Below are 25,506 nucleotides of genomic sequence, written 5' to 3'. Positions count from 1 at the left end.
TGATTGAGATGAGGTCATACAAATCCAGTTGGTGTTTAATTAAGGATCTACAATTAATAAGCATTATCCGGAAATTGTGATCCTGTTTAGCGGCGTCCTGATTATTAGCCAAATCGAAGGGACAGTGCTTACATTTCTGACTCTTGAGAGCAGTTCGTAAGCTGTGCGCGCAATGATACATTCTTTTACCAATACTACGATCCGATTGGTCCATTTGATGAGGATTTGCTATATCGTCCAATTTTCCCACTGGCTTGGGGTCTCACAAATTTTGCTGGTTCATTTCCTCCGAATATGTCATCTTCCTGCAACATTGTTGTTGCGCTTTTGTATACGTCCATTGTTCGATTAGACCAGTTTCTACTGACTGAAGTTTGGCAGTCCTCCATGTTCCTTTCCTTGACCAGGAACACTGTGCTCAGGCTGGAGGTTGCCTGGAGGTCTACGAAGCCATCCGAGTCTGCGCAGTAGACATTGCGTTCACGAGACGGTGGCCACTTCCGAACTCCATTTTGGACGCCATGTTTTGGTAGGCCCAAATGCCAACTTAAGCAAAACAAACACAAAAGAATAATTAATACACAAAAATGAAGATACTAATGTTATACCCTCACTAATCCCTTTATGTATTAGTATTTTCCTAGCTTTTAGCCGCATTTAAAGCAATAAAACTCACCCTTCGGTCGAGAACGGGAACGCAAACATCACAAAAGCGACATAAATCATGCAAGACTCTATTACCACAACTACTACTATTAATTTGCGCACCACAGTTAGTTATTAAGGTTATTCTGCCATGCAAATAGCAATTGTTCCCACGTGTAATTGGTGTTTACAAAAAGTGAAAAACAGTTGATTAATACAACACAGCACACGGTTAATTCAAGTTATTATATTAGTCGGTTAAATGATTAATATTTTCATGCAGAATAGAGGAGGTATACAAAATGTTGCTTTACCTGCTCCATCATTATCACCGACGGAGTGTGAAAAACATGTTCACTTCTTCTACACACCACCACAAGTACGCACTGAACTCCGAGCAGCCACAAGAGTACAGTCAGTGCTGAGGGGGCCCCCTGCAACTCGGGGGCCAACCCGCACTGAGGGGGCTGCGGGGGCCTGTGTTACGCCCCTGGCCAGGTACAAGGCTATCACTGACGCTACCCCACGTCAGGAGGGGAAGGGCCTCGAGGACCTTTGCTGAGCTGAGGAAGTCACACCCACAGGAGCTGTGACATCCTCAGCCCAGCAAAGTGTGGTTATTAACTACATGTGCTGTTTGCACCATGTACTTCTTGTGCAGCGGCGCATGAACTGGTGTTCTACATTCGGGGGAGAATGTTGGGTTTAGAATGTTGGCCACAGATGTCTCCTGGTGCTGCGACCATTGAAGTGAATAAACCTGTTGCTCCCTCAAGTCTTTGTGCGCTTTGTTATTTGGTTCGACTTCGACAATTTGGCGACGATCGGAAGTAAGTAAGATATGGGACGTGTTCTTTATCACAGCGGGACTGTTAGACCTGGCACCATTGGCGTGGGTCTCCCTTCTATTTTTTGCTGTTGCCTCATGTGTTTTTGCTGGTTATAGATGCTTTGGGCACTGTGCCACTGCTGTTCAGTGCCACAGTGCAAGTGCTCCCTATAGTAAATTGATGTATGGATTAGTGACTCCATGATTGGCTTGATTGGTTTACTTGTCAGACCCTAGTCCAGTGCACTGCGTGTGCCCAGGGCTTGTGACCAATGCTGCTGGTGGGCTTGCAGCACTGATTGTGCCACTCACCGGAGCAGCTTGTAAAGTGTGTCTCAGGTCTGCCATTGCAGAGCCTGTGTGCAGTCTGGTACTGCGGCTCACACAAGGGGGTCGAGTGAAGAACTACGCTACATACAACAACTGTTGTCCTATATGTCTTCAATCTTGAATAAATCTCACATGTGATATAGGGTAGCACAATAAAGACTAGAATAAACCGTTAACATGGGCATGTGCCATTTTTGGACGAAAACCCTCACTCACCCGAGGGTGACATGCTTCATCATTGGGTTCCTCCAACACACAGGGACCGCAAGGTACCCCGTGTGGGCTGCGACTTAACCCGAAAGGGAAGGAGCAGGAGTGCAGAAGCACGTGTTGGATCTACCAACTCGAAATGGTAATGAGGGGCAGAGTGCAAAAAATAGAAAACAGTGATGGTTAAAAACTATCTATTTAGGGGCAACAATTGGAGGAATAAAATTGTTGCCCCTAAATAGATAGTTTTTAACCATCACTGTTTTCTATTTTTTGCACTCTGCCCCTCATTACCATTTCGAGTTGGTAGATCCAACACGTGCTTCTGCACTCCTGCTCCTTCCCTTTCGGGTTAAGTCGTAGCCCACACGGGGTACCTTGCGGTCCCCGTGTGTTGGAGGAACCCAATGATGAAGCATGTCACCCTCGGGTGAGTGAGGGTTTTCGTCCAAAAATGGCACATGCCTATGTTAACTGTTTATTCTAGTCTTTATTGTGCTACCCTATATCACATGTGAGATTTATGCAGTCTGGTACTGCCATGCTGACTGGGCAAGTGCATCCACTTGCTAGTCCCTAAACCTTCCCTTTTATACATATTAGTCACCCCTATGGTAGGCCCAAGGGCGGGGTGCATTGTAGGTAAAAGGTAGGACATGCCCTGGTGTGTGTGGCATGTCCTAATAGTGAATTACAGCCATTTTTGTTTTTCACTATTGCAAGCTCTCCTGTTCTCCATAGGCCAGTATGGGCAGTTTGGTTATTACATTTTATAATCCTAACTGACTCAGGGAACATGGTAGAAATTCGAGTTTAGTATGCCTGAACTCAGAATGAAAAAAATACATCTTTTAGTGAAGTTGGTTTTAACATTCTGTGTTTGAAAATGCCACTTTTAGAAAGTAGGCATTTTCTTGTCTAACCATCCAAACCTGCCTCTGCTAGGTTGTGTATTCCTTGTCGGGAGTTTGAGTGACAGAGCTGGGGGATTCCAGGAGACAGGGTGGGTCAGCCCAGTGGTGAATAGAGAGATCTGCATCTAGATGGGAGGGAGGAGTTGCACCTGGGACCTGAATAGGGCTGGGCCTTCCCTCCACAATGCTGGCTCCACCTCCTGCGGTGTGTCTGATGTCCCTGCCCTACACGGTGAAAGGAAAGAAGGAGACATGTCAACAAAGTGCTCCAGGACTGACCAGAACTGGTTTGGACTATGCAAAGGATTCTCTGCCTTCAGAGAACAAAGGGAAAAGGAGTATAAATATTGGGAGCCAGACCCAAGAACTTTAGATCACTTCTGGGAATCAAGACAAACCTTTGCTGAGGAGAAGAACCAGGAAGCTGATGGAGGAGACTACCCCTGTGCTGTGTGTTTGGGGGTTGGCCTGCAGTGGTTGCTTCATTGCCAAAGAGAGGAGAAAAGGACTGAGTGTGCTTTCTATCAACTTGAAGAAGAATCTCCAAGGGCTTGAACCAGAGTTTGCCTCCTGCCTGAAGTCTCATGGATACAAGACTTCACCAACCAGCTCCCCCCTGAATTCCCTTGCTGGGAACTGAAGCGCCTGCTGTTGTGCTGGGCCTTCTGAGAGACTGCGTGTCGCTGGGAGCTGGAAGCGTGACGCAACATCGTGAAGCATGTCACAGCCGCAGCTGCTATCATCGCATCGCCAAGGAAGCGAGCCGCCGCTGCCGCTGTCATCATCGCATCGCCGAAGCGCGGCGCATCACTGGAAAAGCGGGACACTGCCACAGAGGTCATCGTCGCATCACAGGCGAAGCGCGTCACAGGGTCTGTCGCGGCTCCACAGATCATCGAGTCGCCGCACGGCCGTCGGCGTGTCGCATCACACCAACGTTGTCGCATCGCAACCAAGACGCCAGTTTGTCGCATCGCACCGGAGAAGAGTATCGCATCGAGGTGCTAGCGTGTCGCATCGCACCGGAGAGCAGTAAGAAACCGACGCATCAACTCCCCACACAATATGGAAGCGAGCATCAACTCCCCTGCACAGCAGTAAGGAACCGACGCATCCACTCCCCTGCGTGTAAGGAACCAACGCATCACCTTCCCTGCAACCCTTTTGTTTCTTTGCGCTACGCATCTAAGGTACATTGAGAGTAAAGTGTCGCATTTACAACTTGAAAGAACTGAGCTATTTTATAACATTTAAGAGACTATTTTTGAGTACAGTATTGTGGATTTTTGTCGTCTGGTCTTGTGTTAAGTCTATATAAAAATACTTATTTTTATAATACAACCTGTGTGGTGTACATTTGTAGTGTTGTCACTGTATTACTGTATGTGTTCACAAATGCTTTACACACTGCCTCTGAGATAAGCCTGCCTGCTCGTGCCAAGCTACCAAGGGGGTGAGCAGGGGTTATTTTAGGAGTGTAGCCCCTTACCCTGACTAGGCGCAAGGGTCCCTATTTGTCACAGGTACCTACCTATGCCAACTAGAGACCCCCACATCTAACAGGGACCATAAGTATAGAGGAACCAGAGCTGCAAACTGGTTCCAAGAGAGAGAGACTACGACTTGTTTTTACAAGTGGTGCCAACATTCAAGACAAGTGTATGCCATGGAAGGTAGGAGTGTATGCTTCAAAGGCATAGGATGCAAACATTTAGTTTCAGTAGCACATAGATTGACAAGCTTGCTCGCAAAATTTATGTTCACTGTGCGTTCCAGCAAAGGCCATCTATTAGACGGTCGTTACCAGCGCAAGAACGTTCTTCAGTTAAACTTCTGCGCTCATGACCTGCATGTGTGCAACTCTCAGTACAGGCGATTTGCCATAGAAAGAGGCATACAACACTTCTTAACGGACACTAAGTGCACAAGCTCAATTTCCTCTAGAACAGCATGCACTACGATGTATGGGCGGCCATTTTGGATCGTTGGGAAGATCCATATGCTGTGATATTGGTTTAATTAGTTTCACAGAGGTCGGAGATGCGCACACCAGCATTAGTTGGGGAGATTGACAACATTCAAGGCAACAATTCAAGCAGTTTCATGGCTGTGACATGCACACTAGTTCAATTTGAGCATGTTGTCATTTTTAAATGGATAAACAGTGACACGCACACTAATACTGTGTTGATGTGTTGTCAGTGACACGCTTACTTTTAATGGGACAACGTGTTGCCAAAACTGAATGTCAAAATGTTCACGCATAATAGCACGGTGTTGGAGTTTAGTCAGTGACACACACACTTTCTCAGTAACAGCGTGTTATTGCACATTAGAATATCAACTGTGAAATGCAAACTAAGATGTAAAAAAAAACAACAACTAGAGTGGTTATAGTGGGGTCTAGAGTTACATTTTCCCATTTCCTATTATATATATATATATATACCGTTCCCTAGACAGCGTCAATGTGTGTTTATAAAAACAAAAGTGACAACACTAATTGATAAACAGCTGTTAGTGTTGCTGTGTTAGGCAGTGAAACGTTTTCAGCCACGTTATTGCTTATCCTTCATTTTCTTTATGGTTATTTGCAACTGTAGTACAATATGCAGTTAGTAAATGTGCCACCACCTTTTTTGCAGTCTCCAGGTGGGCCAACAATTAAATGGAAGACTTAGTTTTGTGCTTTTACTAAATATTTAGGAGCATTAGAAGGGAACAGATATTACCCAGAAAGGAAAAGATTTCTTTCAGAACATCATTTAGGTTCCACATGCAAGCTATTTATGAACATTTAACACCAGTGCATGAAGAATCTGATGAAGATAAGGAACTAGATGAGTCTCAAATGGCAATAAAAAACACTAGAGAAACCAGTTTAATTGTCAACAGGCATAGGTTTTTTACCAGAGAGCGGCGCCAGGGGGAGTCGATAGACTCATACGTGGCAGCGTTATGCATACTTGCGGCGGAAAGTGAATTTGAAGATTTCACTAGTCAACTCATTAGGGACTAAATAGTGGTTAAGTGTTGGGACAAGAAAGTCAAACAAAAATTACTAACCTATAAGAATCCATCACTGGAAGAAGAGAGTGAATGCAGTGTTTTAAAAAAAAATCTTTTTATTGAGTTTTATAAATTGATACCGTAGTAACAGCAGTTTGTATTGCAACAGAGAGATACAGTTACAGCGTAATAACACATTGTAGGAAACTGAGTAATGTTTGCGATCAAGCACTGTGTAGTAAATACAAATAGAAGAAATAACAAAGAAGACACCAAAGGTCAAAAAGAACCAGAAATCGACAAAGTACTACACACATCAGTGTTCACAATTCAAATGGCATATGCACTCATGGTGACACATAGTAATATGACCCACGCGGCCCCGTGCTCAATGACCACTATGACTCATGTATGCATTCAAATGTCAATAGACTGAGGCAGTGAGACAGACTCAGCGGTACTTACTGCAACTGCGACTGTGCAGGCTCGTAGATATTCCTCTAGCGGAGACCATATATCTTTAGGTCGGGACCGTACAGGCATAAGTTCCCAAAAAGTGGTGAGCTGCTCCTGGCAATAAGTAGCGTCTTTGAGCCAATCTGCTACAAGGGGCAGTGCCCGTCACCCCATCTCATCGCCAACCGCACTAGGGCAGTAAAAGAAGGAGCGCCGCCAGTTTACACCTCACAGACGGCACCTCCTTAACATACCCGAATAGTGCAACGTGGGGGAATTTTCAAGGGAAGAGCCAATAATGTCAGCTAGTGTGGTGAATATTTCGTCCCATTAGGCGGAAATGCGGGAGCAGTTCCAGGCGAGGTGCATGAAATCGGCAGTCGGGAAGTGGCAGCGGTTGCAGTGCTTGTCTGTGCCAGACCCATTCTGACCAGTCTCATTGGGACACAGTTAAGTCGATGTATTAACTCAAAGTGGATAAGGGGAAGTCAATAATTAGGGGATAAAGCAAGTAGTGAGTGCAGCAGTGAATGCAGCATTTTAATTCAGATGATCAGACGTTTTAACTGATGGAAAGAATGAAAGGTTTAGTACTTGTCATCACAGATCAAGAAGAATCAGAATGTAGGTATCCGTACACTGATATTAGTGTTGATGGGAAAGACCTAAAGTTATTGGTTGACTTAGGTGTGAAGATGACTATCATTACTGACGTGTTGTTTAAGGAAACTTAGACCAATGAAGAGTTAATGGCACCAGATAGGTGTCCAGTATCGTATGACGGCAAGAGGATTGAGTTGTTGGGGTATTTTAAGACCATGCTACAGTTTAAAGAGAAGGTTATCAAGGGCAAAGTTTATGTTGCTAAGAAAGGGCTTATCATTTTGGGTTGGTACCATCAAGGATTTAGGAGTTAGCTAACATGCTTGAGAAAATGTGCATAGAGAGGGAGATTGAGCCCGTAGAATTGTCGCTGTAGCTATCGCCTCTAGTTTTCGCCCATAAGCATAAGAAGACGGGTGATTTGAGAGTTTGCATTGATTTACGAACTTTAAACAAATCCATGTGGGTGGACTCACACCCCCTATGTAGAATAGATGACATCCTGACAAATTTTGCGGGGCGGGTATTTTTAGCAAGATGGATCTGGCTTCTGCCTACCATGAGGTGGAGTTGGAGCAATCTTGTGGGCATCTCAATGCTTTAATCTCTCCTGTGGGAACATTTAAGTTCAGGCGTATGCCTTTTGGCTTAGCATCCGCAGCCTCCATTTTCCAATATGTCATGGAGTCTATTTTGAAAGATATCAGTGGGGTCAACGCGTTTCAAGACGATATACTAATAGTGGCTAGAGACTTACAGGCGCACGATCAGGCGATGTATGCAGTGTTGGAAAGATTAGAGCAAGTGGGATTAGTTGCTAATCTGAAGAAGCGCAAGTTTGCCATGTCAAGTATTGAATATTTGGGACATGTCATTTAGCAGAAGGGGGTAGAACCACAGCAAGGTTTGGTAGATACCATCACCAAAGCTCCAGTACCCACATGTAAAGATTCGATTTTCTCCTTTTTAGGAGTATGCAAATTCTAAGTGAAATTCATAAAGAATTATGCAGATAAGACAGAAAATATGAGAAGGTTGCTTAAGTAAAACTTAGTTTTTCAGTGGGATGAGGGTTGCCAGGCATATTTCGACAGGCTGAGAGAAGAAATTGGGTCTGCAGGAATACTGGCGCCCTATGATCTGTCAGTACAGTGCATCATCACAGTTGATGCAAGTAATAGTGGTTTAAGTGCGATGTTATCCCAAAAGGTTCATCAGCTGAAGATAACAGAGGAATTTGCATCCCGGGTGTTAAGGGAAAATTAGAAAAAATGTTCGGTGATCGAAAAAGAGTTACTGGCGTGTTGCTGGGCAGTCCAGAGATTCAAGAGTTTTGTTTGGGGGAGAAAGTTTCAATTGGTGACTGATCACAAACCTTTGATTGGTATTTTGGGGGGATATGATAAGAGATCGGACGCCAACGATAGCAAGACTGAGTGCGACACTAGTGCGTGTACAATGCACTGCTAGTGCAGTGGCGCACAAAGTGGTGTTGTAATTTTGGAGAATGTTGGGTTTTGAATGTTGGTTACAGTTGTCTCCTGGTGCTGTGACAATTGAAGTGAATAAACCTGTTGCTCCCTCAAGTTTTTGCACACTTTATTATTTGGTATGACTTCGACACAAAGTTAATTTCAGGCAGCCAAGCGCTTGTGCATTTAGCGCATGTCTAGCTCCTGTCTGCCTGACCTGAAAATAAAGAACATATGTCAGGCTGACCTTTGCTCAGCCTGACAGACCCTCTTTATGTCCAAAAGATGCAGGGGTGTGGCCCTTTTGGACAGGCCACTGTTGATGACCTGGCTCTTTCCATCAGGACACACATATACATGGTGCCATCTTTTGCTGGCTGGATTAGACTAAGGACACTATGGCAGGCGCAATATTTACCAGTGAAGCACGGAAAATACAAAAGCAGCAGGCACTGACATATGGCAGTCAAATGGCCACAGGACATTAATCAGGACCAAACTTATTAGGAGGGCATCCCTACAAAAATATTTTTATCTACTAGTATCAATACTATCGATTCTGAGACTTCACTGGAGGGGACAGAAAGCAAGTCCTTCCAGCTTGGAAGGATCGCAGGCCTAACTCATATGAAAGCTGGTAACCCAACACATAGGCTGGAGGCATGCAGTGAAGGTCATATGCCAAGTAGTGAATGGCGATTGGTAAGTAGGCAAATACTGAAGAAACACGTCTACCCCCTTGATTCAAAAACATGAAATAAGTAGCTAGGCCCAGATTCCCATCCATCAGATTTTTACAACCCTCTCCCAGACCTATAACGAGAATCTTTAACTCTGGGGATAAATATACCTAATTTAAAACGGAAACACACAGAATGTGGTCTTTAAGATTGTGACTGTCTTTACTTATTTGGGGTTGTTTTTACATTGTCTTTTTGTCTTGGAATGAGTCTTAAAGTTTGGCATCATAAAGTTAAATGTAGGAGGCAGTGGGTGCACAACTTCAACACTCTCAAAGCTGGTTTATCGTTGGCCCCACTAGTAAGAGCTTAAATACAGGAAATTGTTCTCATGGCTATATATAGTGGCCTTGGTTTGGGGACTTAGTAATACATAGTCTTATGGGTGTCGAAGGGACTTATTCAAAATTGGACTTGGATATTTTGAAATCCGCTGTGATTAAAGGGGCCATCCATGGTAGAGAAAAAAGCAGTTCTCTCTGCCCTGTCCTTCAACTCTCAAACACTTACCAGCAAAAGGAAATCTAGAGTGTTTGTTTCTTTGAATAATTCAGCTGGGGTTTGAGAGCTGTTGTAAAATCATCCACTGGGGGGCCCCTTTAACGTTTTAGGAAGGAAACCAGGTACATGGCCTCTAGACCATCTACTAAAAAAAACACGTACATACCTTACAAATGCTGAACGCCTAAGGGTTATATTGGGGTTTATGATTGCAAAACGGATTATCACAAAGAAATGGAGAGCACTGGATACTCCGATACTTAGGGAGAGGAAAATGGATCTAGATTGGTGTATGCAGGCGGAGAGGACGATCTATGGAAGCAGGGGATGCCCACACAAATGGAAAAAGATCTGGGGGAAGTGGAACAGTTATCAGGAAATGTTGTGTAGCCCAATTGCCAGACAAGATCAGGGGCAAGAGACAATTGCACCCCCAAGTTACCCCCACATGACGCCCCTCCCTGTCAGGTAGTGTGCCACTGTTCTGCCAATCATTCCCGGCTGGTTCGTGTGGGCGGGGACTGATGCATCAAAGCTTGTCTGAAAGCTGCTGGCCTTCTGGGGGGCACAGATAAGAGCAGTGCTCGCATGGAGAGCATAGGGGGGTCACCTCTGTGATTGATGCATCACAAATCAGCGTCGTGACAGCTAACACTCGGATAGATTTCGCCAGGGCTACATTTGGGCCCCAAGGGTGTTCTCTTTATCATTTCGCATATGGCTAGTCTCCTTTATACTGCACATCTACCCATACTTCCCTGCACGAATAGCAGCTCAGCAAATGAAATGTTTTTTTCCTAATTACCTTGTGTTAACGTGACTGCACTGCACCGTGTTTCATTCAGCCTTTATTTTCGCATGAAGCACTTATGCCATATATTCCAGGTCTGTGTAACCTGGGTTCCTGTACTTTACCCTCTGAGTTATCTCATAGAGGGATGAGAGAAGGTCACGCGTTCTTGAGGCTGGAGGGCTCCAGCCCTGGTTTGTTCACTTATCTTTCCCATATGTTCCTTTTATCTTAGTGGTGGGTAAGCTCTGTTTGTGTAGTCTGTCCTAATATTTGCTAGATCCCTGATCATCCGCGTGTTGTTTGTTAGCCTACAGAGGCTGGCTGTGAGGCCGTGCACGCCCACTGCCCCTTGTAGGGAAGCTTCAGCATTCGCATCTTGTTAAGACAAATCGTAGCATGGAGGGTCAGACTGCACCCACGAACACCAGAACACAACATGGAAGAGGCAGATCTATCATTATGCGAGCATTGCAAATTATTTATTCAACTAACATGGTGAGCCCTGTAGTGAATGAGTAACATTACGCATTCGTTCTGATTGGGAAAGCGCAGTACTAAGACATCACCCCACTTGCCATCATTCACAATAGATTGACTTCTCACTCTTTTGGGCAATCTCGAGAGATGCAATCTAGTGCAGAAGTGGCTGATTTTGAAATCCAAAAACCCGAGTTCTACTCTTGGCTTTAACACCTGCCCCCTCAAGGGTGACACACTCTGTGTCATGCTGGTTCTGCTTGGGGATGGTCTCCTGTCATCTGTCTCTGGGGGAGCACACACAGCACCATAAGGTCAGAAGTGGCTTTACCAGGGTCAGTCTTGGGGTACCCTTCCATCGGAGCTGGCAACCGCTGATCCACTGGTCCTTCCATTGTGGAGTGTGTCCTTTGCTTTCATTCGGGCCTCTGTAGCCTCCATTTGGAAGCAGCACTCCCAGAAACGTGAGCTTTCAGTGTGCCCTGGGCAGCCAACCCACCCCACCCAGCTCTTCCATCACTGATAGTCTGGGGACTGGGTATGACACTTCTCTCGGCTACTTTCTGACACTATTCAAAGGACACCCGAGTCATAGTACGTAAGGAATCCCGTCCATGGGCCTAGATTACCCTACACACCTGTCCTGGCAGGCATTGATCTGAAGAAACCAAATTCCAGCATCATGGTCTGGCTGGCACAGGCATCTCTCAGTGACAGAGACCCCATTCACTATGATCTGGTGGAGGTGGCAACTCCTAACCTTAGGGGTCACCAGATTACCCTTTGATTCCACCTTCCAACTAAGGGACACTAGGGCTTGTTCTACCCTCTGCTCCTGGGGACTACCTCCTCCAAGGCATGGTCATGTTAGAAATTGGGTTATTGGTTGACTGGGGTGTGAGCCCTCGTCAAGCAACAACCACACTCCTAGTCAAGGTAAGACACAAGCAAACCCCATATTAACCTGTGCTCAACCCCCTGGTAGCTTGGGACAGAGCAGTCAGGCTTAACTTAGTAGCAATGTGTAAAGTATTTGTGCAACACTTCAAACAGTAATCAGTGAAAACACCACTCAAAAAAGTTCTCACACCGGTTACAAAAATAGAGCTTAATTTAATAAATAAAACAAGACCAAAATAAAAAAAAAATCCAATCAGTAGAAGCGGAGTTATGATTTTGTAAAGAATAAACTGTAAAATTGCGCCACGAAACAGAAAGCGCCAACTGCGGCTATCTGGTCACGCTAGACTGAGCCAAAGTCAAAAGTTCAGTCCGACCGCAATGGCGCGTGGGTCGGATACAGTCCCAGATTAGTCCAGCTGAAGTTTTACCTTCTCAATTTTGTACAAAGAGTCCTATTCGCAGGAAAGAAGTTCGCCGGGAGCAAGGAGATCATCACTGATAATGGTCTGTGGGGTGCAAACAGCAGGCCAGGCTTCATGGTCAGCTTGGCTGGAGCCTTGTGGTGGTGATCCTAGCAGGCAGATGATGCTTGCTGTGTGAAGAGACGCACTTGCTGATTTGCAGTGTGAGCGACACGGATGAAAAGAGCCCAAAAGCTTGATTTTAAGAGCTTGAGGACCACACAAAGGGCTCAGTACCTGAGAAGTAACTTTTGGGGTCAGAAACTCGTTGAAGACAGGTCCAGGAGCTGTGGGGAGCCTGTTATGTCCCTGAGGCTCAGATCAGGAGGCCAGCAGACTAGTTATTTGAGTCATTCTGGGGTCCTGGGTTCAAGATGGGTTCCAGGTCCAGTTCTTCATCCCCAAGCAATAGGGCAACAGGTCAGTACAGCAGAGCAGCAGTTCCTTCAGAGTGGCAGTCCTTTCAGCAGCACAACAGTCCTACCTGGCAGAGTATCCACAGGTCCAGCAGTGTACTGAAGTGCCGGTGTCCAAGGTCCTTCTTTTATACTCAGCAGCCCAACATGAGCAGCGACTACTACCCATCGATATGCTAATAAACGTCTGTTCTGGCCGGTCCGATTGGGGTCCCTTATCCTCTGTGATTGGGTCTGTCCCCAGGAGGTATACTATATGTCCATGTGATGTATGCAGGGTATGGTATTATTTAAACACACCAATTCACCAGTCCTCTATGAGCAGAAAATAATTATTGTTCCTGCCGAAATGCCATGATCCATTGGACAATAATAGGCATGAAACATGTTGACATTTGATTTACACTAATTATAGCTGAAGTGGACCATTATAGCCACCTCTCGCTCAACTCTTTGTTTTTAACCATGACAAAGGAACCCAGTGATTAAATTAGACTTTGGACTCCTTTAGTTATTTTTTATTGTACATTCCTTCTCCATTCAACTCACATCTAGTCACCCACCACACCTCACTTTTCACATCAACAAAGAGAAAAGAACTCCGGCTAAGAGCCACCTTGAGAGGCTGATTAGGCATAGCAGCGCCGGCCCAATGAGGAGATGCCCGATGATGAAGCATGACACCCCTCGGGGTTCGTGTGGGCCCTTGCTCCTAAAAGGAGCACTCCCCCTGACCTGACCTACTGGTAGACCTAGACTCCCAAGCAGGAACTTCATACTTCTTAACTTTAGATAAGCTAATAGAGGCATGCCCTTGAAATGCACAGATGCCCTTCCTTCCCTGCCCTGGCAACAAGCTGATTGAAGTGACAATGCAGGGTCGTTAAGCCTATTGACTGGGAAAAGTACACAGCCTAATCAGGTGTAAGTGAGGCTGACCCCAGCTCCTCCCTCCCATCTTGCCAGTGATGGCCCATTCAGTCACACCTAAGCTCCCATTTTGTGTGACTGTCTAGGAGGACTACACAAAGCCCAACTGCCGACTACAGACAGTCATGTGACCATAGATAGGCTGTAGGCACCACATGGCTAAGGGAAGAAAATGATAACTTTCTAAAAATGCCATTTCAGTACTGTAATTTAAATTCAGACGCCACCATAAATTAGGATTTTAAATTAGGATTCCAGAGACACCAAACTTGAAGGTCTTATCACTTCCCATTTGGAAATTACACTGATAAAATGTTATAAGGCAACTCCAATAGGCCTTGCTTTACTGAAAAAAAAGTTAAGAGTTTTTCACTTCCTGGGCACTTAAAACTTAAAAGTACATGTCTAACATGTTAAATAGACTGCACCCTGCCCTTGGACTGTCCAGAGCCTACCTTTACGGTGGCTTATATGTATTAAAAAGGAAGGTTTGGGCCTGGCAAATGTTTTATCTTGCCAGGTCGAAATGGCGGTTTAAACTGCACACACAGGCACTGCAGTGGGAGGCCTGAGACATGTTTACAGGGCTACCTAACTGGGTGACACAATCAGTGCTGCAGACCCACTAGTAGCATTTAATTTACAGGTCACGGACACATGTAGTGCCACTTTATAGGGGTTCTCAAGTAAATTAAATGTGCCAATTGGGTATGAGCCAATGTTACAGTGGTTTAGGGAAAGAGCACAAGCACTTTAGCACTGGATAGCAGTAGTAAAGTGTCCAGCATCCTAAAGCCAACAAAAACGAATTCAGCAATAAGTGAAGTAGTAAGTCAAAATGTTTGGGATGACCCTGCAGAGAGGTCCATTTCCAACAGGCTACCGCTGTAGAGTTTCCCCCAGTGGATGATCTCTTGCTACAGACAAGGCCTGCTTGCTTGTGCCCTAACTGAGAACAGTCAAAGCCCCAAGTTTTGAAAAAGGGTGCACTGGGCCTCCAACCTTTAGAACCTTCCCCTCTTCTCTCAGAAGAGAAATCAGAATCTTTCTCCCCTACAGATGCTCTTTTATGGACTTATCTGTTTTACCCCCCTCACTCGCCCTTTCTCTGCTGGCGAAAACCTGAACCCCATTTCTTGGGGGTCACTCCAGATACCTTCATTGAACCTCTGGTACCAATCCAGAAGTCAGCCGCCTTCGCTAGTTCACTAGGTGCAGTGAGCTTGGTATTTAGCAGGTGTTGGTGCAAGTCTATATAGCAGTTACTGAGCATGTGCTCTCTTAGATTCAGGTTATAACACCCATCAACATCACTCACATTGCTGCCCTTCACCCAACCATTAAGTGCCTTAACAGAGTAGTCGACAAAATCTACCCAAGACTGGTTAGACAGTTAGTGACTGTCCCTGAAGCTCAAACGGTATCCCTCTGGGGTAAGACCAAACTTTGTGATAGGGGCTGCTTTTATGGGGGCATAGGTCATCTGGCCAGCCTCCTCTAAAGCCAACCACTCACTGGCATCTGCTTCCATAGTCTTGCCCCCAATCCTCCTCTGGGACCCTATGCATTCCCAGGGCAGTCTTACAGGCTGCAAATCAGCTATCAATATCATCCCCCACCACATAACTAGTCACCAGATCTGTAGGAGTGTGGACCAGTTTGTCTCCATTGGACACTTCATGGTCACTGCCACAGTTGCTGCTGGACTCTGAAAAAAGATGTTTGACCTTTAGGTTCAGCTCATTCTGACTCCTCTCATGAGCCAGCAACATGTTCTTCTCCTCTGAGGCCCTGTCAGCTGCTATCCATTCAGCTTCCAAAGCCATCTTCTTTTCTGCCAAGGCTCTTTCTGCCTCAGGCCTTTTAACCTCTGCAGCTGCTTTCCTTTCCTCTGCAGCCAGTTTTAGCATGGCCAGCTCCTGCATGAACTCTCTCTCAGCTCTATTGTCCTCTAGTTCCTCGGGGGGCAGGTTAATGGGAGACACACTGCTGCTGGCAGGGGACCTTGCTCCTGTGGGTAGTTTGTCCTCCTGCCCATGCTGCAGCTCTGGGCTTGTCACCAATCCATTTCCTTCCTCCTCTGCATTCTCCTTATCCACCTCTCCATCATCCAGGCCACCCCCCTCCTGCTCCTCTGTTGCAGGTGGTATCCTGTGGTCCTCCTCAAAGGCTCTAAGGCCATTTGAATGTCTACTTTTTTGGCCCTGAGTCCCAAGGTCAGCGCTTGCTCCTTGCAGAGATTCTTCAACCCTGCCACCTTGAGGCTATCAATGCTGCTGAGCTTCAACTCCATTTTGCAAACTCACAGGTGCAAGAGATGTGTGAGAGAAATTGAATTTAGTTAAAAAAAGGAACAAATATAGCCATTCAAGGAGAATTTAAAAAGAAATTGTTTATGATGCCAGAATATTGATTTTTGGTTTTACACAAATCAGTGAGCGGCACTGCACAAACACAAGCTCTGGATCCCACCACTGAACACCAATGTAAGAAATTGGGTTATTAACTGCGTGAGTTATTAGTTGAGAGGGGTAAAAGCCCCACTCAAGTAATAAATACAATCTTTTTCAGGGCTGAACCACAAAAATCACAAAATAAACCTGTGCTTAACCATCTGGTAGTGTGGCACAAAAGCAGTCAGGCTTAACTTAGAGCAGGGGTCTCCAACCTTTTGTGTAGTGAGAGATACTTCTGGTCAGTGAAAATCGTCGTGAGCTACTAAACCCCAAGCAACTCGCACATTTTTCCGAGAGACCCCCCCACGCCCAATTTCATTGATTTTAAGCCTAATTTCTTCAGAGCCCATACTGTGGTTTGAACAAAATACTAAAGAGTTCCCGTCTAGATTGGTCTAGTGGGGCCTTCTAAGGTCTAGCATGGGAATGTGCTCCCTCAGTAGAGTGGTCTGGTGGACTGGTCATGAAGGCTGAACCCGGTTCCCTAGATCCAAATTCGACAGCTCTGTCCATAGTGCCACATTGTCTCCCCCACTAAACACCATACTTCCCCACTGAGAGAAACTCACACTGCCTTCAGCTATAACCTAATCGTGCCAGCTATAAACACTTGGATGTGGCTCAATTCAAATTATGCACTTGATAAGAGTAATATGCTGCCTAAAACAAAAAGTTAAAGCAACCACTCATAGGGAATGCAAGATTAACATAGCATGTGAAATGTAAGCAGAAACAACATGGTTACCTTAACGATCTCTCACTCACTAAGGACATGACTAGAGGGCCCTGAAGGGAACCGTTTCAATGTCAATTGCTTATATCCTTACAAAACGTAAGCAGTATGGTTTAAAGACCACATCCATAAACACAGAGCCATGGTACACATTGTGTTTTCCAATCCACCCATCAACCAGGTATTGCAGTACCTCCAGCACTGGTACACGTTCCCACCTGGGGACAACAATGCTGTTCAAAGAAAGAGGAGAAAACAAAAGTAGCGCTTCACTGGCAAACTCTGTAAAGTGATGCTGATGTATTTGGATGTAAATAAAACCAATCTGGCCACTTTGCAACCCCTCTGTCTTGCTTTATTTAGTTATGTATTTATTTTTCATATTTAAAACCTTCTATTTCTCTCCATCCCGCTGCACTTTGGAATAGAAAAATGTCAGAAAAAAGGGCATTTCTCGCAAGAGTGTTTTTCTTTTTTGGATCCATTTCACAGGGAAGCAACTAAATGAAAGAAGGAAAGAGAGGTTGTGAACCGTTTCCTCAAGTCACGGTTTTCAGTAAGTGAGAAGCAAGACAGAAAGAGAGGGAATAATAGGAAGAGAGGGGGGACAGCTGCCAGCACACAAAAGAAGAGGACATTGCCCGAGTCCTATTCCTTCTCTGCCCGTCCCCGAACGTCCACGAAAGCAAGCCGAGCCTTATCTGAATGCCTTTGTCCGCCCCCAAAATAGTGCCGCCTGGGGCGGAACGCACCCACCGCCCCACCCTAGCTACGCCACTGAATATCGGCCCAGCCCCAGTCAGTGCCTGAAAGGACTTTTTAATTTTAAACGTTGCCTGCCACTGCGCTTTTTTACTTTTTACTTTTTTAAAAGGCCTTGCAAGCACTGAGTGCTTTTACCCGGCGACTCGGCTCATGCAGGGTCAGGGGCCCCTCTTACCTCAGAGCTGCTCCGGGAGGCCCAAGTGAAGTCAGTGGAGTGGAAGATGATGGGAAGCGCTGTGCCAGCCTGGAAAAGGCAGGTGTCGCGTTAGTAGGAGGAAAAAGTCACGGTCTTCAGCCCGCCCCGCCCCAGCTAAGCTCCCTACAGACAATCAGAGCAGCTGGTTTGTGTGAGGGCAGGCAAGGGCTGTTTAGTTGTGGAAAAGGGCTAAAAGTTGTGAAAGAAAATGACGGGATACAAAATAAAATTGTAAATGACGTCTCAAAAATTAAATAGCAGTGCGAGCTACTCTCAGAGGGTCGACGAGCTACCGGTAGCTAGCGATCGACCTGTTGGAGACCCCTGACTTAGAGGCAATGTGTAAGATATTTTGCAGCACTTAAACAGTAATACGGTAAAATTACAACACAAGAGAATCGCAAACCATCTTAGAAAAATATAGTAAGTTTAATAAACAAAATAGCACCAAAATGACAAAAATCCAATCAGTAGAACTAGAGGGATTCATTTTTAATATTCCTAGTGAAAATAGCATAAAAAAGCACAAAGTGTCATTTGTGATTATCTGGTCACACTGGACTGAGTTAAAGTCACAAATTCAGGTGAACCATGATGAAGCACTGGTTGGATACAGGGGACAGGTCGTCCAACTGAGGATTTTACTTTCTCTGAGTCCAAGTCCGCATGGGGAGCTGCTATGGGGCTTTGCGTTGTCTGTCGATGTGAGGACCCCATTGTCTGCTTGAGGAGCAGATCGGATATCACAGACTGTTGTTGTTCTGTGCAAAGAGTTGGTCATCGCTAGAGCTTAGCTTTTGTGGTCAACGCGGATGGCTGCTGTTGGAGCTGATCTGAAGAGTGATCGGAAACAGCAGGTTGTTGCTAGAAATTTGCTTCATTGGGCGTCAGGAAAGGGCATCAGGTGATGCAGGAGTCTGTTCGCTGTTGTGAAGAGACCAAAAACTTCTGAATCATCACCTGGAATTTAGGACTTGTTGATTTGAGGCAGGAGTAGTGCACTCTGATGCGAGTCAAAGGTTCAGGACCTGGAGGGGGCACCTCTTGGGGACCAGGACTCCCTCCAGCAGAGGCTAGCAGCAGTGGTCAGGCAGGTCCAATTAGTGCTGGTCAGCTGGGCGGTTGCCGGGAGTCCTCTGGAAGTTTGTTGTGGCCCTGTAGTGAAGTAATGACTGAAGCAAATCGTGAGTAGAATCTTCTTTATTCATACACTAGAACATCTGCATCTTCAGCTTGCCGCCAACGCTACGAGTGCTGGTCAGGCTCTATGTCAACATTCCATGAGAGCCTTCCTTACAACATTCTAAATAACAATCATCTGTACAGGAAGAGGGGGGTGCGGGGATCAGACCAAGAGGGAAAGATACAACACATCTTCCTCCCCAAAGGGAAAGGGACGGGGAAAACTGGGAGAAAAGTAGGAATTGGAAATACAGTGCAAAGGGGGAACAACCCAGAAGCCACCCCCCTACACAAGATGGTGGGCATGCGGTGAAAGAAGTGAAAACCTGGGGTAAATGTTCCCCTTCAACACATCTTGTAGTCTTTGTGCCAAAGCGGAGAATTTCTGAGTCTTTGCTTTCTTCTCTCCTGCTCCTCCTCTAGCCTGCTACCCTGACCTTGTGACTTGTCTGCCTATCTAGTACTTGAACTAACGGGACCCGTGGCAACTCTATCCATACTCCACATTTTCCCATTCTCCAATATGACCACATTACTCTTTACCTCTTTGATCTTTTCAGGAGGAAAGAATGTGTCACCTTTGGTACCAATGCCATATGGTTTTTTAATCCATACCCTTTGCCCTGGGACTAGTGACTTGTTCCTGGTACCCCATTTCTTGTCATACCACTCCTTGTATTTTTGCTGTTTGTCTGAAACTTTCTTTCTGAATTCCACCGGATTGACGACCACTTCTCTTTTCTGAGGCAACCAGTTGGGAGATAACTTCGAGCCCGCCTTCCTCCCCCTCAACAGCTCAAACGGGGAATACCCAGTGGCCAGGTTGGGAGAGGTATGGTATGACCACAGCATATCTCTAACTGCCGATTCAATGGGCTTACGTGAAGTGGCAGCCAACTGAATGCATCCTTTTAACAATCTATTTGCTCTCTCTACCTTTCCATTAGCTTTAGGGCAATATAAAGGTGTGCGTATGTGAACAATAGACATGTCCGCAAGAAATTCCTTCATTTCGTCTGATGCAAACTGTACTCCATTATCTGTTACGATAGTGGTCGGAATACCCTCTTTGGAAAACACCTCTGTTAAAAACTCTATGAGAGACTTTGTATTGATCTTATTCACAAATGTATGTGTAATCCAGTTGGAATAATAATCAATTAGAACCAAAAGATACACCTCCTGTGGACCTAACCCATGCAGGGGGCCCGCTATGTCCAAACCCAGTTTGTTCCAGGGATCCTCAGGTACCTCTACCGGTCTCAGAGGAATGCGCCTAGTAATCTTACTTTTGTCACTCATGCTGCATGCCTCACATTCACTTACTTTCTCCTCCATCAATTGATCCATGTATGGAAACCAAAAGTCTGATCTTAGTCTCGCCTTACACAGACTTTTCCCTAAGTGTCCCTCATGCGAGAGATCTATAATGTGGTTCCTGAGACCACCCGGGGGAACTAACTTTCCTGACTTGAGTAGAAAATTCCCTTCCACAGACAACTCATCTCTTACATTCCAAAAGGGATGTACTTCCTCAGCAAGTGTTTTGCACCTGGTCGGCCACCCCTAAATCACATAGTTTTTCACTGACTTAATGGTACTATCCTGCTCCATATGGAGATCCCATTGGCTTTGTGAAACCGCTTTTAGGAAAATCTCCAGAATAGCCTCTTTCGAATCCAGAACCCCCTCTTCTGATTCAATGGGAGACCTTGATAAAAAATCTGCCACATTATTCTGCGGACCTGGTATATACACCATCTTGAAATTGTAACCTTGGAGACCAAGCACCCATTTTGCAATGCGAGGAGTCATGCTCTCCATGCCTTTTTTAGTGAAAATGGCCAGTAAGGGTTTGTGATCAGTACACAATTCGAATGGTACACCCCACACAAAAAACTTGAAGTGTTGTATTGCCCAATAAACAGCTAACGCCTCCTTTTCCACCGTAGAATAGTTTGACTCAGCAACTGTCAGGGTTCTAGAAGCAAATGCTACCACCCGCACCTTATTGTCAATCCTTTGAGCTAGGGTGGCCCCTATCCCCTTGCTACTAGCATCTGTTGAGATTAAAGTGTCCCATGTCACCTCAAAGTTACCTATGAATGGGGCCGAAACTATGGATTCCTTTATCTGCTCGATGGCCTCATCTTGTTCCTTTCCCCAGGTGAAGGTGGAATTTTTCTTTACTAAATCCCTTAGGGGTTGAGACAACATAGAAAAGTTCTTTATGTACTTTGACATAAATTCAGCCAAACCCAGAAATGACAACATTTCTTCCCTACAGGTGGGAGTAGGCGCTTTTCTAACCGCCTCCACCAAATCAATTTTAGGTTTAATGCCTTCCTCCGAAATTGTGTGCCCCAAATAGTCCACTGATGTTACACCCAATTTACATTTACTTTCTTTCGTAGTAAATCCTGCCTCTTTCAACTTGTTGAGTGTCATTTCTACATTTTTCCCATGTTCATGCTCACTTGAACCATACACCAAAATGTCATCCTGAAAACACATTGTTTTCTTACAATCTTTTAGAATATGTTGCATTATCCTTTGGAATGCTGAGGCAGCAGACGCCAAGCCAAAAGGCATCCTCAAGAACTTATAGTTGCCAAAGGGGGTGGTGAAGGCCGTCAAAAGCTGAGAATCTGGATGAAGATCCACCTGATGGTAGGCCGATGAAAGGTCAAGCACACTGAAAAATTTTGCACCATGGATCGTGCTTAACATTTCATTTATCCTCGGTAAAGGATGTCTATCAACCAGGATATTTGCGTTCAAGTCCCTCAAGTCCACACACAACCTGATACTGCCCCCTTTATCCTTGGTTGTGAGAACGATGGGTGCCAACCACTCTGAACTCTCTATCTCCTCGATAACACCCTGCTTTACCAATTTTTGTAGTTCCTCCTTTAAAGGTTCTCTCATGAGCAGTGGAATAGACTGGGTTTTGTGCACCACCGGGACCGCTCCTTCCTTTAAAACAATTTTGTGCATGTAATTCTTCAACTTATCAAGTCTATCAGAAAACACATCAGGGAATTCTTTGATGAAATTACTGCCCATCTCCTGTGGCTCTACCAACATGACCTGTTCTTCGTTGTTTGGGTCCAAAGTGATGCCCAAATCCTTCTGGTGCTTCCACCCTAGAAGACTCGACCCTTGTTTGGTGATATAAACCTTGCCTACAGTGTGTCTATCCTTAAAAGTAATTCTCATCCTCACCAACCCACTAAGGGAATGGGTTCCTTGTTGTACCCTGAAGGACTGATGTCTGCACTTTCTAACTCTATTTGTTTTCCCTTGAACTTTTCCTTAAATACCTTTTCCTCAATGAGTGTGAACGGTGAACATGAGTCCGCGTACATTTGAAATTTCTCCCCATCCAGGATAATGTCGCAAGAGGGGTATTGTACTTTCTCACCCATACTTCCTTGACCTGTCTGAAAAATATACGTTTTGCTTTCAACAATCTCATCCTCCGCACATCCAATTTCATGTACTTTAGGTATGAATGCTTTGCACACTTTTGACAAATGTCCCTTCTTGTTACACTTCCTGCAAACAATGTTCCTAGCTGGGCACTTCCAATTATTTGCCAAGTGATTTGGACTACCACACCTAAAACACACCAAACCCTCCTTGATTCTACTGGGTACATCTTTAATTCTATCCCCCACCTTACAAACAGCCTCCTCAGCTTGGATATGTTTGGATTCTCCTTTTTCTCTACTCTCACCAGCGGAAGCTCTCCTCTCCTTCATGCATATAGCTGTGTGTTCTAAACCCTTCGCAATGCTTATCGCCTCCTCTAGATCTGGGTTCCTGGTCAATAATTCTTCTTGAACCTTCATGTCATTAGTACACCTAACCAACTGGTCCCTGATAAGGGAATCCGTTAGTGCACCAAATTCACAGGTTGCTGACAAGCCTCTTAAAACCGCTACATATGAAGAAACCTTCTCATCCTTCCTCTGACTTCTTTTAAAAAATGTGTGCCTCTCCAAAACCACGTTTATTTTATGTTTGAAGTGATCTTCCAACTTTCTTAATGTATATTCATATACATCCCCTCCTACGTCTTCATCATCTGTTTCATCATCAACTAATCTTCCCGTGATGTCCTCAAAAACCTTCCTTCCCTGGACACCTAAATTGTGTAAAAGAATGTGCTGCTTCCTCACATTTGAAAAATTTCCCCCACCAATGGCAATGAGGTATGATTTAAAAATACCCTCCCACCTGTGCCACGGTATATCTGGTTCTCCTACTTCATTCAAAAACACAGGTGGTTGACTCATGCCTGCTCCTGCAATGTTCGCTGAAGGGAATAACAAAAAAAACTAAACTTATGGCTAATTTATACACTCCTCCCCAGTTTATACTACTCTACGTGCAAAAACCCAGAGCATGTACTTATTATCAAACTGAAAAAAGACCCCTTTTTTTTTTAATCCAAAATATAGATAAAAACAAAACATTTCAATACTCTGCCATGAATGTCCATCTGAAAAGCAAGGGGTTAATTGAACCACCACATGTTCTTAAAAAAAATGCTCTCAAAATTGATTTAAATTACTCGTGAATTTTACAAACCCACACGAATACTTCAAAGCACTGACTGTTAAGTCCTCTCAGTAACCACAGCCTCTCTTGACACGAAGAACACCCTCTGCTGCCGGAATTACTTGTGGGGAATCAATGCAGAAACAGTATTTTAAACTCCAAAGCCGATTACTTGCACACTGAAGAGACGAAGCGCAGCCTCCGTAGTCAGATTCAGTTCGGCGAATCTGCCGCTAAGCCCCACAAACTTGTTTCCCTTGAAGAACACTCACTCTGGAAACTCGTAGATCGGATGGGAAAAATTCACCAAGCCCTCAGCCCACGGAGTCTTCTTGGGTCCCACACCAACGCTCCGCGCCAATGCACAGCAGAGTGCCCTGAATGTACCTCGGGCTAGAGCTACAAACACCAGCTCAGGAAGCGCGGCTGCAGAGTCCCTTAACTTCACTCCGTGTGTCCTCAGAAGAGCGCCAGCCCCGTTGCCACTGGAAAAGTTCCGACCGTGACAGGAATCCTCGTTATACGTCAACACCAGCACCGTCGCAGCATCAAAGCACAGCACCTGACAGGAACCTTCGCCAACCCTACCATATTCAGACTGCCAGAGGGGAAGGTACCTTAGGGTCTGTCATAGACGCTGATCTTAGAAAGACGACTCACCCTCTTACACAGGAATCGAAGGTCCGTACTGCGATAACAGTTCCAGGATAATCATGTAGCTCAAACAGGAGGTTAGCTAACTGACCCATGGAGTCATTTTGGAAAAGCCTGGGTTCAAGGCATGCAGTTCCAATCTTTCTTCTTCAAGCAGCAGGGCAGTCCTTCTTCTGAATCTTCCACAAGTCCAGAAGTGTTCTGAAGAGAGGTGCTGAAGGTGTCACATTTACCTCCAGTGCCAACGTGTGGGTAGGGGATTTCCCCTTTGTCTAACCTTCCCTCTTCCCTATGTTTTGCTCCAAACTGTCTAGAGTAAGTAAGGGCAGTCAGACCTAGGTGTGACCTGCATTTGTAAGAGGCAGGGAAGGCAGACCTTAGAAGTCAGGAAGGGTGTGCAAAGCCCTGATGCTATCCCATGCAGGTCAGAAGGCTGAGCACAATCCCCCGGGCATCCTGCTGAGGAGAGGAACGCCCTGCCCCACACCGAAGGCCGTTTTGTTCCCATGTCTGGAAGGAATACACAAAACTCCACCGGAGAGCCATTCCCAGTCATGTAACCCTAGACAGAAAGGCACATTTGGTTTAGGCAGAAAATTGCCAACTTTCAAAAATAACACACAACGACATGTTGAATAAAATCCACATGTTATAAAACAAAAGTAACTGTAAATTTATGGCAAAAGAGGGTACACTAAATATTTGAGAAATGTGTTAAAAAGTGGCATTATTAGAATATTAATTAAAAATCCAATTTTACTATTAAAGAGTATTTTAAATTATAATTCAGTTGAGTGGAAGGAGCCTTTCTCTATTAGTTTCCAAACTGAAGTTATACCCAGTAAGTGTAATATGGTAACCCAGTGTTAGGCTATGGGAGAGATAGCCTTACCACAGTGAAACATAACTTTTGAAATTTTTCACTGTCAAGACATATAAAACTTAGGTACACATGCCCTACTTTTAAAATTATATGCACCCTGCACAACTTGTGGGTAGGGTCTAACTCAGGGGTGACTTACACGTTTTCAAAGGGAACGTTTAAGCCTGGCAAAAGGTTTCTTTTTCCAGGTCGAAATGGCAGTTTTCAACTGTACTAGAGGCTGGAGTGGCAGGCCGGAGACATGTGTTACAATACTACTTTAGTGGGTGGCACAATGAATGCTGCAGCCCCACTAGTAGCATTTAATTTAAGGCCCTTGGAACATGTAGTACCATATACTAGGGGCTTACAAGGACATTAAATGTACCAAGCAGGTGTGTGG

This window comes from Triturus cristatus, chromosome 8 (genome assembly GCF_964204655.1).
Source record: "Triturus cristatus chromosome 8, aTriCri1.1, whole genome shotgun sequence".
NCBI classification, from domain to species: Eukaryota; Metazoa; Chordata; class Amphibia; order Caudata; family Salamandridae; genus Triturus; species Triturus cristatus.
The sequence above is the reverse complement of the archived record's forward strand: the minus strand, read 5'-3'. Positions refer to the sequence as shown.